Raw genomic sequence first — 13,824 nt, 5'->3', positions numbered from 1 at the left:
ATCCAGGCTTTTGACCTTAAACTAGCTTTTTCTACATTAGGGCAACTGAAAGTCTGAGACAGACATTAGATTTATTTAGTGTGTCAAAACTATACAGGGAAGATTGTCAAATATGAAATGGTGTTTGAGTTTGTCAGGCTATACTTGTATAAACATGTTATTAACATATGTTCCAGTATTGTAAAACACTGACATGTCTTGGTGTGTGTTATCAGTAATAATTATGGTTATTATGTAAATTGCTGTATGTCACAAAAATAACCAGTTTGGTTTGCCAGTTATCTCAAACTATGGCTAGCCCAAGTTTTACCATCTGCAGACAATTACTATTTTACTTTGATTCATCTCAGAAAGTGGTTCTTTCTGGCTAAGTCCAAAGTTGGGTTCTCCAAGTAAAGTCATGGAAAGGACTGACAAATCCACTTGAATACTGGCTTCTGATAACTTTGGAGATTATATACCATTGGACTAAAACAAAACAAACTTCCACGACTTTAATTAAAAAACTGATAGGACCATGAGTATAGCTAACTCAACCTCATGAGATTCAACAAAATTTTCACAAAAAGACTCTTCATTTAAAACATTACTAATTCTTTTATTTTGTTTTCCAGCGTCCTGATGAATTTTAAGTAAATACCAAGTTTACCTGATCTCTGGGACTTAGAACCATAGAATCTGCCAAAACCCTGTTCAAGTATCCTCCCTCTAGGCCCAGGGACTGTCACGGAAGAGAGGGTGTGTGAGATTGTAAGGGCCGCTCCTGAGGGATAGAATTAGTTTAGACCCTCCAGATCAAGGAGGGACACACGCAAGCCTAAAGGAATACTAACTGAGATGCTTTGTCTTTTTAGGCCACATGCTGCAGATATTCACCCCAATCATAAAATTTTTTTTCCCCGCTTCCTAAAGACTTAGTACTTCCTGAGTATAATTTTTCTCAGTTATGGATTTATACAAAAGGAGATATAATGAGTAATTTATCAGCCACTTTGGTATAAATTACTAAAGAAATTAAAATATTTTGACACAATAAACATCTCTAAATTCCCTTAGCTTAACTGTTAATTATGCTTAGATTTGCTACAGGTCTACTGCTAAACCCAAAAATATAGTAGCTCACCACTTATAGATAAATTAGTTTTGTAGCTTGCCTTTGACATTTTGATTTTACTCTTATGTCACCTAGAGGGTTTTAACGTGTTGATGAGTGCCTTTCTACCTCCAGTCCTGTTTGGCCTAAAACATTTCATTGGCTGTAAGCCCCCTTTTGGCTCTTCGATGCTCTTGGCCACAAGGGTCTCACCAAGGGACTGGATGGACCCAGGGCAGGTAGTCACACTACTCTGGCAATGGATGGGACAAAATAAGAGTTTGGCCATATAGATGCTGCCTCTGACAGATCTTGGCCAAAAGCAGGAAATTGTGAACTAAAATAAAATCTTAAGGCTCACCCCCCACTGGCTGACTGAAGGGACCTCCTCTTGGCCAAAGGAATATCCTAAAACTAAATTACCTGCCACAAGGAGAGGGGCAGGCATGTCTTGTCATGTCCCTCTCTCTTCTTGGGGACATCCTTTGTAATCCATTAACAGGCCTAAGCATCTGCAAGACACACCTGAAGGTCCTCAATTTACACAGCAAATATATGTCCAGTGGGTTGTCTCTGACAAACAGCTCCTCATGCTAGAACATTCCAAGCCTTTAGAAAATCTTCATGTCTTCAACCAATTATAAGTCAAAGAATCTTTAAACCCTCCTATGACCTGTAAGCCCCCACTTCAAGATGGCCCACCTTGTTGGGCCAAACCAATGTATGCCTCCCACATATTGACTTATAACTTTACCCGTAGCCCCTATCTCCCTGAAATGTATAAAACCAAACTGTCACCCAGCCACAATGAGTCTACTTGCTCAAGGCTTCTTGGGTGTGGCTCCGGGTCACGATCCTCAAATTTGGTTCAGAATAAATCTCTTTAAAATTATTTTACAGAGTTTGGCTTCTTGTTCCATTAACAGACTACTCACACAAGTAGTTCACATGAGTGCCTGATTCAAACTATAATCCAGAAAAATCTGTCAGATTGCCACTGGAAGATGAAGATGCTCCAGAGACTCTAGTAAATCAAGTGTATATACTAGTCCAGATTACAACCTCTGTTTTTCTTGTTTCCATAGAAATGCCTCTTATTAAAGGTCTGTTTGCCTGCATCATATTATGAAGTCCTAATCCATCTGCAATGCTATTGCCTGGAATGAGGAATGCTGTTTCAATTAAACATTAAATCTATTCTCAGTTCTAAGAGACTGACTAAAGAATATACAGAATGATATATTTAAATTTTCCATTTTCTGCTTATCCTAATTTATTTTCTACTCCTTTGTCTATCTCTAACAACATAAAACCTAAATCTCTCCAAAGCTTTTATTATTCAGCTTTTAATATGGATTTTTTTTTCTACAGTTTCAAAGTGGGAACTAAAGAAAATAAAAATATTGTATCTCCAAATATATTTCTTTGAAATATTTTGAGATGGCTTCTGGAAGGCTAACAAACAGAAGTGGCCCAGCAAAGGTGCCTATTGTGGGGGAAATTTATATCTATGAAGAAACTGCAAGAACCCAGTCATGCCTGCTCTTATCAGGATCTAGGAAAGATTAAGAGTCTCACACTTTTCAAGGTCTGAAAGAAACATGTGCCATCTATTCTTTCTGAGGGCTACCACCTGTGAAATTTCATCTACATAATAAGACATCTATGATGGCCAAGTCTCTTCATTCGCTCCCATAACCTGCCTTGCCACTAAAACGTGATTCACTATCACAACCTGGTCTTGGCCATGCTCTGAGCCTCCATTCTTTCTGTAACCTCAGAATACTGCATAAGCGTCTACACTTAGAATGCTCAACATCACCAATCACAGGATTAGTGATTGGGGGATTGGGTTTTCATTCTGAGGTCTCCCATGTCTCATAAAACTATGATCAAATAAATGTATAACCCTTTTATCCAATTAAGAAAAGAATAAAGAGAGCCCAGTGACAAACTCTCATGTATATGATTAAAATACCTTCAAAAAGGATGCCAAGATGACAAAATAGGGAAAGAATAGTCTCTTCAACAAACAAAGAAACTAATTCAAAAAACTGGATCTTCACATACAAAAGAATATAGTTGGACCTTAATTTACACCATACACAAAAACTAACTCAAAATGGATTAAAGACCTGAATGCAAGCTCTAAAATTATAATATTTCTAGAAGAAAACTTAGGGGAAGAGATTCATGGCATTGAATTTGGCAGTAATTTCTAAGATATGACATCAAAAGCACAGGCAACAAAAAAAATCAGACAAATAGGACATCAAATTCTAAAACTTATGCACACCAAAGAAAATTACAAACAAAGTAAAAAAGAATGCACCATACGGAATAACAAAAAAAAATTGCAAATTATATTACCTATAAGGGGTTAATATCCAGAATACATGAAGAACTGTGAATCAACAACAAAAATACCACAATTGTAATAAATGAAGAGGAAAGGACTTAACTAGACAATTCTTCACAGAGCATATTAAAAAAATGCTCAACATCAGTAATTATAGAAAAATGCAATCAAAACCACAATGTCACCTGACATCTGTTAGGATGAACACTATCAAACCAATGGTAAGTATTAATACATGGTGAGGAGGGTGCAGAGAAACTGGAAACCTTATACATTGTTCTTGGGAAAGTAAAATGACATAGTGACTATGTAAGATAATATAAAACTTACTAAAATAAAATAAGATAGTAAAAATAAAATAAAATAAATAAGATAACCATATGATCCAGCAATCACACTTTTGGATGTATACTCAAAAACAGAAAAAAAGCAAGATCTCAAGATATTTGCATATTTATTATAGCATTATCTACAAAATTGAAGTGGAAACAGTCCAATTGTCCACGCACAAATGATTGATAAAGAAAATGCCATATATACACACAATGGAATATTATATAGCATTTTTAAAAAGGACATACAATTACATGCTACAATATGAATGAACTTCTAGGACAAATGGTGAGTGAAATAAGCCAGAAAATAACTACTGCCTGATTCCACCCCCAGGAAGTATCTAAAATAGTTAAACCATAGATTCAGAGAGTAGAAAGGTGATGTCAGTAAGGCCTCATGGAAGGGAAATTGGTGTTTAATGAATATAAAGCTTTAGTTTTGCAACATGAAAAAGTTCTAAAGATCTGCTGCATAGCAACATTAATTTCTTTAATATTGCTGAAGTGCACAGTATATTGACAAGTATTTATATACTAAAATAGGTTTTATCCCAGGAATTAACATAACGTTAAGTATCATAAAATATATTTATACAAAGGTTAATAATAATTGAAACAAAAAAAGTGATTGTTTTTCATTGTTACCAAAGGTAATATGTTATCAATTCCCATTTTCAATGATTTCTTTTTTTTTCTTCTTTTTTTGAGACAGGGTCTTGATCTGTTGCCCAGGCTAGAGTGTAGTGGTGAGATTCATAGCTCACTACAGCCTTGAATTGCTGGGCTCAAATGATCGCCTTTTATTAGCCTCCTAAGTAGCTGGGGCTACAGGTATGAGCCACGATGCCCATCTAATTTTTTTGTATGTGTGCACACATACGTGTGTGTGTGTGTGTGTGTGTGTGTGTGTGTGTCTTTTTAGAGGTGAGGTCTTGCTATTAATATGTTTCTTGAAACCTTGAAACCCTGGCCTCAGGAGGCTGATCCTTCCCCTCAGCCTCTCAAAGTGCTGAGATTGCAGGCATGAACCACCATGCTCAGCCACAATACACATTTTTAATCATCTTATTCTTCATAAAAGAAAATTTTAGGAATCTATCTCAATGAAAAGAACCACCTTGGGTTCTGAGATTCTTCCTAGTTAATAATCAGCTTCTTCTCATGCCATGTAAACCATGTCCCTGGGATAGGACTATAAAGGAGTAAACAGATTTGGCAGCAGTGGGAAGTGACAACAGTTAAGATGTTTGTCTCCTCCAAATCTAATGTTGAAGTCTGATCCTCACTGTTGGAGGTGGGGCCTGGCAGAAGGTGTCTGGGTCATGAAGCTGGATGCTTCATGAGTGGCCTGGTGCTCTCCATGAGGTAATGAGTGAATACTTATTTTATTAGTTCATGTAAAAAGTGGTTATTTAAAAGAGCCTGTCACCTCCTCCTCCTTGAGACATATCAGTTCCTCTGTTGCCTTCCATCTTAATGAGAAGCTCCCTGACTCCCTCACCAGAAGCAAATGCTGGTGTTGAGCTTCTTGTACAGCCTGCAGAACTGTGAGCCAAGTACACCCCTTTTCTTTTTAAATTGATTAGTCCCAAGTATTCCTTTATAGTAATGGAAATAGACTAAGACAGGCACCTGGTCACTAGTGTTACTTTTAAGTCCAGCAAAATAGAGAGAACCACCATCAATGACCCGTCCATTGATCTCAACTATATAGTGTACATGACATTGTCAATGGTATAATCAAAACCAAGACCAAGCAACTTGTCATCAATGGAATGCCCATCCTCATCTTCTAGGGGCTAGATCCAACCAATATCAAATGGAGTGTTAATGGTGCTGACTATAAGGTAGAGACAAAAGGATCACCATCTCTGTCCCTTCTGATGCCCTCAAGTTTGTAGGCCTTGAACCATGAGAAATAAGACTACTTCCTCAAGACTGTCACTGTCAACAATGCACTGCTATTTGCCTAACCCAGGTCATCCATGACAACTCTGGGATCATGGATAGAGTCACGGCTATGACATCCTCACTATCCAGAACACTGTGAATAGCTCTTATTGGAAACAAGGCAGGATGTCCATGAGATTTCCCAAAACATCATTCCAGCACCTGCTAAGACTGTAGGCAAGGTCATCCTTGATTTGAATGAGAAGTTCACTGGTATAGCCTTCTGTGTCCTCAAACCCAGTATGTCAGCAAAAGATGACACGCAATCCACAAAAACCTACCAAATATGCTGACAGTAAAGAAGTGATGAAGCAAGTGGGTCCGAGGTCCCCAATGGACATGCTGTGCTACATTACGGGCCATATTGTTACCAATGAATTTAACAGGAACAACCGCTCTTCCACCTTTGATGATGGACTTGGCATTGCTCTCAATAAGCACTCTGCCAAACTCATTTCCTTGTATAACAGTGAACTTAACTGCAACAAGACTTGCAGACCTCATGGCCCACATGATCTTCAAAGAACACAAGTCTCTTGGACTACTAGTCCCACCAAGAGACTAAAGTAAAGGAAAGGCCTTTGGCTGCTGGAGACCCCCTCCAACACACTAAGAAACTCCATTGACTAAAAGAATCTCCATCTGGACACTGAAGAAACAGATACACTTTTTTCATAGGTACCATTAATCAAATACACTCTACTCAGCCAAAAACATAAAAGAGAAAGATCTCAAATTAAGAACCTAACTCTACATATTAAGAAACTAGAAAAAGAGCAACCTAAGCCTAAAGCTAGCAAAATTAACAGTAAAGATTGGAGAAAAATATAAACAACATTAAAAACAAGAAAAATAAATAAATAAAACAAGAATTTGGTTCTTTAAAAAAGTTGAGCAAAAGTAACAAATCTTTAGTGACACGGATGAAGAATCTTTAGATAAACTGATGAAAAGAAAAAGAATAATCTAATAATTAAAATGAGTTATGACAATAGTGACATTACTACAAACCCTCCAGAAATCAAAATTATTATAAGAAAACAGTATCAATAATTAATGCCGACAAATGGGGTAATCTAGATATAAATCCACAAGCTACAAAAAATGAACTCAACTTCTAAAAATGTGTCTGGAATCCGTGGCCAGTGTAATAAAACAATAATAATAATAATAATAATAATTAGAAAATCTCAGATTTACTAGTAAGTGAAGAGAATGAATCGAAATCTTGAGAGAGAGAAAGAGAGAGAAAGGGAGACAGTGACTCTACACAGATAGCTTCACTTGGAAATTATAACAACATTTAAAGAATTCACAGCAAAACTTCTCTGATTGTCCCAGCAGCAAAAGAGAAGAAAATACTTTGCAACTCATTCTATAAGGAATATATTACAGCCAAATCAACACTAGACAAAAGGAAAATTATAGAGCAATATATTATATAAATGTAGATAGAAAAATCCTCAGCAAAACACTGAGGAAGGAAATAGCAGAGGATCTAAACAGGTGGAAAACTATATAGCAGGCTCATGGTTTGGCAGAATCAACATTGTTAAAATGCCTATATTACCCAAAGTAATCTACAGATTTGACACAATCCCTATGAAAATAACATCATCATTTTTCACAGATACAGAAAAAATAATTCTACATTTCATATGGAACCAGAGGAGACCCTGTATAGCAAAAGCAATCTTAAGCAAAAAGAGGGAGGCATCAATTTACTAGACTTCAAGCTAAACTACAAGGCTACAGTAACAAAAAGCAGCATGGTACTGACATAAGAAGGTGACATAGACCAATGAAACAGAACTGAGAACCTGGATATAAAACCATCCTCATATAGCCAATCAATTTGTGACAAAGCAGACAAAAACATACACTGGGGAAAAGAATCCTTATTCAGTAAATGGTGCTGGGAAAATTGCATAGGCACATGTAGAAGACTGAAACAAGATCCGCACCTCTCAACTCTCACAAAAATCACCTCACGGTGGAAAATAAACTTAAACCTAAGGCATGAAACTGTAAGAATTCTAGAAGGAAGTGTTGAAAAAACTTGTATAGACATTGGCCTAGGCAAAGAATTTGTGAAGATGACCTCAAAGGCAATCACACACAACATCAAAAATACATAAATGGGATCTGATCAAGTTAAAAAGCTTCTGCACAGCCAAGGAAACTATCATGAGAGCAAACACACAATCTACAGAATGGGAGAAAATATTTGCATGCTACACATCCAATAAAGGGCTAGTAACTAGAATCTATATAGAATTCAGGAGAATCAGCAAGAAAAAGTCAACCCCATTAAAAAGGGGGCAAAGGACATGAAAGTTTTCAAAAGAAGACAGACTAAAGGCCAAGAAACATCTGAAAAAATGCTCAACATATCTAATCATCATGGAAATGCAAATCAAAACCACAACGAGACAACACTTAACTCCAGTGAGAATGGCTTTTATCAAAAAGTATCAAAACAATAAAGGTTGGCTTGGATGCAGAGAGATAGGAACACTCATACACTGCTGGTGGGACTGCAAACTAGTGCAACCTCTGTGGAAAGTAATATGGAGATACCTCAAAGAGCTACAAGTAGAACTACCATTTGATTCAGGAACCCCATGACTTGGCATCTACCTAAAGGAAAAAAAGGACATTCTATAAAAACGACATCTGCACTTGCATGTTTATAGTAATACAATTCACAATTGCAAAGAGGTGGAAACAAGCCAAGTGCCCATCAATATATAAGTGGATTAATAAAATGTGGTATATGCCAGCCTGAGCAAGAGCGAGACCCCATCTCTACTAAAAAAAAAAAAAAAATAGAAAGAAATGATCTGGACAGCTAAAATTATATATATAGAAAAAAATTAGCTGGGCATGGTGGCACATGCCTGTAGTCCCAGCTACACAGGAGGCTGAGGCAGAAGGATTGCTTAAGCCCAGGAGTTTGAGGTTGCTGTGAGCTTGACACCATGGCACTCTAGCCAGGGCAACAGAGCAAGACCCTGTCTCAAAATAAATTAAATAAATAAATAAATAAATAAATAAATAAATAAATAAATAAATAAATAAATAAATAAAATGTGGTATACGTATAACATGGAGTTCTACTCTGCCACAAAAAACAAAAAAAACAATGGCAATCTAGCACCTCTTGTATTATTCTGGATAGAGCTGAAACACATTCTACGAAGTAAAGTATCACAAGAATGGGAAAACAAGCGCCACATGTACTCACCATCAAATTGGTATTCACTGACCAACACTTAAGTGCACATACAGTAGTGACATTCATCAGGTGTCAGGCAGATGGGAGGGGGGAGGGAGGAGATGAGCATATTCACACTTAATAGGGGCATGGACATGCTGGAAGCTCTGACTCAGGTGGGGCAAAGGCAATATAGGTAACCTAAACATTTGTGCTACCATAATATGCTAAAACAAAAATCAAATCACAGTGGATAACAGACTTAAACCTTAGGAGGGAAACTATTAGAATCCTAGAAGAAAATGTAGGAAAGATTCTTAACAGACATTGGCCTAGGCAAAGAATTTATGAAGAAGACCCCCTAAGGCAATGACAGCAACAACAAAAATAAATAAATGGGACCTGATCAAATTAAAAAGCTTCTGGACAGTTACAGAAACAGTCATGGGAGTAAACAGACAACCTACAGAATGGGAAAAAATTTTCGTATACTACACATCAGATAAAGGACTGATAACAAGCATCTATTTAGAACTCAGGAAAATCAGTAAGAAAAAATCGAACAGCCCTATCAAAAAGTGGGTAAAGGATAGGAATAGAATTTTTTCAAAAGAAGACATAAAAATGGCTAACAAACATATGAAAAAATGTTCAACATCTCTAATCATCAGGGAAATGCAAATGAAAACCACAATGAGTTACCACTTAACCCCAGTGAGACTGGCCTATATCAAAAAGTCCCAAAACAATACATGTTGGCGTGGATGCGGAGAGACAGGAACACTCATACACTGCTGGTGGGACTGTAAACTAGTGCAACCCCTGTGGAAAACAATATGGAGATGCCTTAAACAGATTCAAGTAGACCTACCATTCAATCCAGCAATCCCATTATTGGGCATTTACCCAGAAGAACAAAAGTCATTCTATAGAAAAGACACCTGCACCCGAATGTTTATAGCAGCACAATTCACAATTGCAAAGATGTGGAAACAACCCAAATGCCCATCAATTCACGATTGGATTAGTAAAATGTGGTATATGTATACCATGGAGTATTACTCAGCTATAAGAAATAACGGTGATACGACATCTCTTTGGTTCTCCTGGAGAGAGTTGGAACCCGTTATATTAAGTGAAGTATCCCAGGAATGGAAAAACAAGCATCACATGTACTCACCAGAAAATTGGTTTCCCTGATTATCACGTAAATGCACATTGGGGAATGATACCAACTGGATATCAGACTGAGACGGGGGGAGGGGATGGGTGTATACCTACATGATGAGTGCCTTGTGCACCGTCTGGGGAATGGCCATGTTTGAAAGTGCTGACTCAGACAGGTGCTGGGGGGAGGGGATGGAGATATGACTACATGGTGAGTGCCAGGAGCACTGTCTGGGGAATGGACACACTTGAGGCTCTGACTTAGGGGGATGGGCGGGACATGGGCAATCTATATAACCTGAGCTTTTGCACCCCCATAATAAGCTGAAATATGTACCCCCATAATAAGCTGAAATGAAAAAAAATAAAAGAAAAGTAAATACATAAAAATAAAATAAAAATAAAGGTCAGTTGTATACATGCACATTAGCAATAAGGAATTTGAAAAGCAAATTTTAAAAAGTGTCAATTGATAATAGCATAAAAAATAATAGCCAGGATGCAATCAAGATGGCTGACCAGAAGATCCTAACATTCATCTCTTCCACAAATAATAACCAGAATAGCCAGTAGATAACCACAAGCTGAACAGAAACGACAAGGACACTATAAGGCATAAAATCTCAAAATAGAAACATTGAGAGGGAAGCAAAGCAGCCATCTGAGGTTGGCTCAAAGACAGAAGGAACTGCCCATTGTGGAAAAAATCTAGGTGAGACGCCTCCAACAGTCATATTTCTACCAGATGCCTGGAATCCTAGCTACCAGATAACTCCCGCAGCCCTTACAGGCTCTTAGCCTAGTACCCAGAGCTGCACAAAGTCCATGCAACTACATTGTGTAAGAGAAGGAACTCACAGTGGTGCCACTCACTCCAAGAACCAGGCTACTGTGCCATGGCCATGGCACCATTTTGAAAGCAAAGCCAACACCGGACTACATCTTGCTCTGGGTCCCAATAACCCCTCCATCTCCACATCCTTGGAGCTCCATTGACATCCCCCAGATCCACCCAGAGTGCTCCAGCATCATAATGTTGATTAGAGACAGCAACGTGGACAGGTTCCTGGCACTAATGCAATGCAGTGCCCTAATTCCCTAGGAATTCCAGCACAACAGGGAAGCTGCCTATAAGACACGGGGAATACAGCATATGCTCCCCAGAGCCTGAAAAGAACTGCCTGAGCATGCTGTCACTGAAATCAACTCACTTCCATTAGTATCACGACCACCACACACCACAGTGTGGAAACAAATCCTAGTCTTCCCAGGCTGCTCCTGCCACCATAGGCACCTGCGTGTACCGTATGGAGATACGAGACCAAGGACTGGCCTGCCAACACCACCAAGGCCTGTGCATACTGGCTAGAGGTATGAGGACCAGCCCACTGAGAACCCATCTGGGGGCCCACTCCCACCATTGCCAATACCCACACATCTTGGGGGCCCAAGTACAAGCCAGCCTTTGCCAGAACTGATGGCCGTATGCCTTACCCAGGGGCCTGAAGACCTGCTCACTTGAGACCCATCAGAACCACTGGTGACACCTCTATGAGCCACCTGGGGGTCCGAGGACCAATCTATCCTGGTCCTGTCTCCACCAAAGACAGTGCCCAACCACACCACTTGCGCTGTCTAATGCTCTAGCTGCCAGCAAGCCTCATGGACTCCACAGCTACTGAGGAATTTGAAGACACTTCAGATGCTGATTACAGCTGAAAAAAATCAAGAGAACACCTATAGACAATACAAAAAACTAAAAAAACAGTTTGTGATATCAATGAGTTCAAAAAAATCATATGGATACTACACTACAGCACTCACCTAAACCCAAAGTACTCTACTCAAGCCACTCTATAGATAAATCTACAGGAAAATCTTCCCCTATGAAAGCTACTACATGAAACTAGAATAAGCAATTGTCCACCAAATAAGGATACTAATGTCAGAAAACACACACACACGCGTGGGCACAAAAAAGCATGACACCTCCAGAGGAACACAATAATTCTCCAGCAACACACCACAAAGAAAAAGAAGTCTGTAACATACTTAGAAAGAAATTCAGAGTAATGGTCTTAAAGAAACATGGCAAGATACAAGCGGATACCTATACAGAATACAAAAAACTCAAAAAACAATTTATGATTATCAATGAGTTCAAAAAATAGATATCATAACAATAGAACCAAATATATAACCTGATATTGAAGAACTACATGAGTAAAATTTAAAAGTACAACTGTGAGCTCCAACAACTGACTAGATGAAATGGAATTTCTGAACTTGAAGACAGGACTTTTGAAATAACTCAGGGGAAAAAGGCTGAAAAAAGTCTACATGAAATATGGAGCAAATATTCAAATTTGGGGAGCTCAAAAAGGAGAAAGGGTGGGAAAAGCACAGAAAACCTATTTAGTAAAATAATAGCTCGTAACTTTCCAAGTCTTAGAAGAGATAAAACATCCACAGGAAGCTCAAAAAAATCCCAAATAGATTCAATTTAGAAAGGTCTTCCGGCAAGGCATATTATAGTTCAAACTGTCAAAAGTCAAACTTAAAGGATTCCAAAAGCAGTAAGAGAAAAATCACGATCTGGATCAACCTAAGGGTACAACAATTGATTAATGCATAAAGAAAATGGAGTACATAAAAAAGAATGAAATTCTGTCATTCTTAGCAACATGGATGAACTTGGTGGACATTACAGTAAGTGAAACAAAAAGTACAGAAAGATAAACAAATACCACATGTTCTCACTTGTATGTGGGAAGCAAATAAATAAATAAAAATCGAACTCATACAAGTAGGGAGTAGTATCGTGGTTATTACAGCCTGGAAATGGTAGGCAAGAGGGGAAGACAGGGAGGTTGGTTAACAGATATACAGTTACAGATAGATGGAAAGAATAGTTCTAGTTTTCTGCAGCAATGTAGGGCGAATGCTGTTAAAAATAATTTACTGTGCATTTTCAAAAAGAGGACTTTGAATTTGCACAACATAGAGAAATGACAAGAGTTTGAGGTGATGGATATGCTAATTACCCTGATTTGATCATTACACATTGTATGCATGTATCACAATATCACTCTGTATCTTACAAATGTGTACAATTATGTGTCAAGTAAAAACAAAAGGGGATAAAAGAATTCTTACAAATAAATTAAACCAAGAAAGTACCAGATGTTTACACTAAAAACTAAATATACTGCTCAAAGAAAACAAAAATTTAAATGGAAAGGCATCCTGTGTTCATTCTGTAAATATCACAAACATGGCATGATCATTGTATGAATTTTACCTCTGTTAAAGAAAATCTTCAGTTGGCTACCAGTTAGTTCTCTGAAAAGCATACAGCAGTCCGCACCCTACCAGTTTTGTTTCCTGTGGTTTCAGTTACCTCTGTCAACTATGGTCCAAAAATAATACAATACTTTCAGATGATGTGGGGAACACATTCTTGTAACTTTTATTACAGTATATTTGCATTATTGTCCTTTATCATTAGTGGGGTTAATCTCTACTTTGATTAATTTATAAATTAAGCATCTGTATGTAGGTATAGGAAAAAATAAGAGTTAGTTACTATTTGTGGTTTCAGGCATCCACTGGGGGTCGTGAAATGTGTGTCCAGTTTCTCGAAGGAGAACTTGGTGTGGGAAAAGCATTTCAGGTGAATGAGGAGGATGTCAGGAACCACAGG

The sequence above is a fragment of the Lemur catta genome, chromosome Y (assembly GCF_020740605.2).
Source record: "Lemur catta isolate mLemCat1 chromosome Y, mLemCat1.pri, whole genome shotgun sequence".
NCBI classification, from domain to species: Eukaryota; Metazoa; Chordata; class Mammalia; order Primates; family Lemuridae; genus Lemur; species Lemur catta.
This window is presented reverse-complemented; position numbering follows the sequence as displayed.